We start from the raw sequence: 4241 nt of genomic DNA on the forward strand, positions 1-4241 counted from the left end.
AAACAAAACAAAACAAAAAAACTTACTTCCCTCCAAATGTGTCCAAATTAGTTGCCCGATTTGGTGTAAAGTACATAAAATCTATTGCATGTAAAAGGGCACGTGGTGTTGCGTATTCTGATACTGAAAGTATTTTAAATTAGTTCCAAGAAACTATAAATGGATTCTGAACCTTTTCAAAGAAGCCAAATGCTTTAACCAAGAAATTTATATAATCTTGTTAAACAAAGTTTTAAAAAATTATACCATCTAACTACAAGCAGAGTTTGCCTCTTAGAATAAACTCCACATATTATATGCTGGCAGTAAGTGAGATCTCTTACTGCCTGAGTTAGCAGTGTCTAACTTACCGCAGCACATGACGTTATGAGTCAGTACCACAAATCTGATGTAGTTAGGAAATTCTCCATAAAAACTGAAGTGGAAAAGTGTATTCCCTGTCTACATAAAAGAATTCATATACCTAATTCAGATTTCTGCTCTACTTTTATGTCTGCATGTTGGCTTCCGATCCATTTTCTGTGAAGGCTTACTGGCATTGGGATATATTATCCTACAAGGCAGCAGAACTAGGGCCTTATTCTCATTGACTTCTGTGAACTAGCCAAAAACAGCATTGGTCTCAGTTTCAGTCTGGAAGACTCCCCAGGCAATCATCAGGTTTTGTCCTTCCTCTTTGGCTTGTAGTGATGTGATAGGTTATGGAGGATTTGAGCAGCATTTTTAATGAAACCATCATACCTGAAATTTACTGTCATCTGCTCGTTAGCAACATATGGAGGGTTTAGCTTTATATTTCATCTTGCTGTGCTGTGAAATAAGGCTCATTTCTACTCCCTCCTCAACTATATATTTTCTTTTCTAAATGATATGGGCTCTTCTCTTTTTATACAACAGAAGTATTTCTTCTTAGTATTTTTGTTACTCTTTAACAATGTTAGTCTCATGTCACTAACAAATTTCAGGAAATGCACTCATTTTTTTAATCCTTCTTCCTTTCAGGAAAAAGAGGCAGCTGAAGTTATACACTGGAGCTTTCAATATCTGGCACATCAGATTGAACCAATCAGTATTCACTTGTAAGAAAAAAAACTAAGTCTCAAAAATTTACACCTTTATTATATGCCTATGATTGGAAATAAGTGTTTAAAATTGACGTCTTTTTCACCTAAATCAACAAATACTAGTAAGAGAGAGCAGAGACCAGCCTCCCATGTACCTTTGTAAGGCAGTAAGTTCCAACAGCAGTTTTGGAGGCACCCGCCAGCTCCGCATTCTCTGCATGATGCCAGTTAGCCATCGTCTGTTTCTCTCCTCAAACATACTCTGACTATGGGATACTGCCCATATGGCGTTTCTCCCCTCCTTCTCTTTAAATCTCTGTTAAATCTATCCATTCTATGAGAAGAAGGGACCCCATTATATCTGAGAATGCTGGAAGCCCATGCACTACTAGTCCTTCCTGAAACAGAGCTGACCTGGTACAAGCATGATAGTGGGCTCAAATTATTGCACAGAGTATTTTTGTTTTGGATAAAACCCATCTAAACTCTTAACATATGGTGCCCCTTATGAGTTTACTCAGCAAGGGGTGAATAAACTATTAATAATGTTTTTAATAAGACAAGTAAAAGTCGTGTTTTCTGACAGTATGCTATAGAAAATATATCACTTATTTAGAATTCAGCCTAAATAATTGATAATATTACAGAGCGTGACAAATATCTGGCCTCTTCTCTTTGAAAAACTTATGGCAGATCCTCAATGTTTGAAAAATTTCTCTTACAAATTTATTCTCTTTTTTTTTTAATTAATCTTGAATGCCCAACACAGAAGCCCTATGGAAGTCACTAGAAAAGTAAGTATTCTTTTAATAATAAATTCAAATTAAAATCCTTTTTAGCTTTGCCACTTTTCAAGAGCAAATGTGTAGCAACTTTACAATTAGCTGCCATTTCATCTCTGTAATATTCAAGGAACTCACAAATCTTCAGTTGCCATTGAAATGTCTCTGTAAACTCTGCAACCTTTCACACAAAAGATAATTATGAAAGCGCTAACATTCATTTGACCAAAACCAATAAATAATTTATGAACTGGATGTTTGAAATTATGCAAATATTATAAATACTTTTTGTTGCCTGTACATCTGAGTAAGTATGATTCAAGGGGAAAAAAAGAAAGAAAAAAAAAAAGCGTGCTATGGATTAATAGATTCAACATTTAGCAGATTTGCATTTTTACAGTGTTCTTTTCTTTGCTGGTTCCTACTATCTTTAGTATCACAGCTCAGAAAACAACTCTTGACAATACTGTCTCTAAGTGTATTTGAATATCCTGGTTCCCCTATTCATCAGCCCCTTCAGTGCTTAAAATATTTTTGCTTTTCTTCCAGAGCTTTTTATAAAAGAGAAGTGTTAATATCAAATCACCACAACAAGCCTTTGGCCCTGCTACCTTTGGTGCTTATTAATTTTATTATTTTTTAATATTTGATTTGTATACTGCTTTGTGAAAAGCTAGTTCTGGTGCTACTGTGAAAGAAATGTAAGCCTTCAGTAATTTGGCTGTTATGCTTATTACCTCAGTGCTGTGACAGCTTTGATTAATATATTTTAAAACCAGGATAGACCATTATGGTCAACTAGTCTGATCTTTGGCATGATGCAGTTATGGAGTTCTGCCCTGTAATTCCTGCTGTGAGCACAGTCATATATGACTAATAAACTGTGGTTGTGCTAATGACAACCTTTGGCCACCATTCCATAAAACCCATGGTCCTGCAGAACAAAAGCCCATGCTAATTATGCCTGTGCAGAAGAATATTACAGTTGATGCTTAAGTTTAGTAAATGCATCCATGCAGCTTGGCCTATAGCAAAGGTCAAAGAGCATCTTTTATGTCTCTGCAGCATTATGGATAATTATTTTTTGATCTTCTGGCCTTCAGTCATACCGACACAGTGCAGTTTTGCGTTCTGATTGTCAAAGACAGGAAATATGTAAAAAAAAAAAGAGCGTTTACTGTGCAGCTTGCAAAAAATCTGACAGAGCTCATGTGTATTGTACTTTCTTCTAGCAGATTTGTAATTATTCTGACTAAAATGACCAACTAGTTCCAAGCAAATGCTTAGAACTGTGTACGAGGATTACGAATGTTCACTGTTCTGTTTAATCCATTTACTGCCAAACCCCAAATCACTGGAAATTACGTAGTTTCATCTTCTTTTTTACTGATGAGTAGTGAAGCTGCACGAACCACCGAGGCTTTATGAACTACTCCTGTGAGCCTGTGCTCCACTCTATGTGACCACTGCTGGCTCTCTTCTGACAAATGCACTTTTGCTTCTCTTGATTGGCTTCCTGTCCCCAGATCCTAACTGCAGCATGGAAATCAGTATGGGCTGACTGCAAAGGTGTTTCATGAAGAACAGCAGAACTGGTCCATGAGAACATGAAATTCTTGTGCAACAGGAGCTTGGTTTCTTTTGTTTTTTCTTTTTTTTTTTTACTAAAGTCTCTTGCTGACTCCTATAGAAGCCATCGAGTTCCCCATACAGAGGAGGTTTGGTCTTTTGCTCAGCAAAGGTCACCACTCTGTATGGAGAAAAGTGCTGAGGACAGAGGCGGGCCCGACAAGTATAAATAGTTTTCAGCACACATTGGGCAACTATTTGGAGAACAAAAATAGTCTGTGCACAGCTGTGGGGGTGGGTGAGGGTAGCACAAGTGCCAATTCAAAGCCGGAGACTGGCTGACCTAGATGGGCTTCCTGACCTTTTTCCATCCGAAAAGCCTCCTCACTGGACTGGAAGTAGGCTGGCTCTAATTAGGGATGGCTGCTGCTTGCTCTGGCTTCCTCCTGGTGCACGTTAGTTGTGCTTGGCATGGAGCATCAATGTTGGAGGAGTGCTCACCCCCCCCAGCATACAGCTAAGCCAATCAGTGGAAAAAATGACAGTGCTGCCTGGCATGGAATACAGGTGTTAAAATACCTTTATTAAAATAGAGGAAATAACACCTATTAGGAAGTGACCCTGAACTAACACATTTTATTATGGGTGGGAGGAGGCATTTTCCTTTCAGCATACTGTAAATGCTCTTGTTTCTTTCATGGTATTTAACAGTAGGAATGGGTGCAATCTATTTTTATGGCATATGATTCTGTTGGAGGCTCATGAAGCAATGAAGCAATGACTTAGCACGTTCTTTTCTTTCTTTTTCTTCTTTTCTCTTTTTACT

At 37.7% G+C, this 4241-nt stretch overlaps 1 long non-coding RNA gene across 1 annotated transcript in view; it reads right to left on the bottom strand.

The window, feature by feature from the left end:
- Positions 1 to 4241, bottom strand: part of LOC109364058 — a 63815-nt gene that overhangs the window by 58531 nt on the left and 1043 nt on the right. The gene's annotated exons all lie outside the window — the stretch shown is intronic.

This window comes from Meleagris gallopavo, chromosome Z (assembly GCF_000146605.3).
Source record: "Meleagris gallopavo isolate NT-WF06-2002-E0010 breed Aviagen turkey brand Nicholas breeding stock chromosome Z, Turkey_5.1, whole genome shotgun sequence".
Classification (NCBI taxonomy): Eukaryota; Metazoa; Chordata; class Aves; order Galliformes; family Phasianidae; genus Meleagris; species Meleagris gallopavo.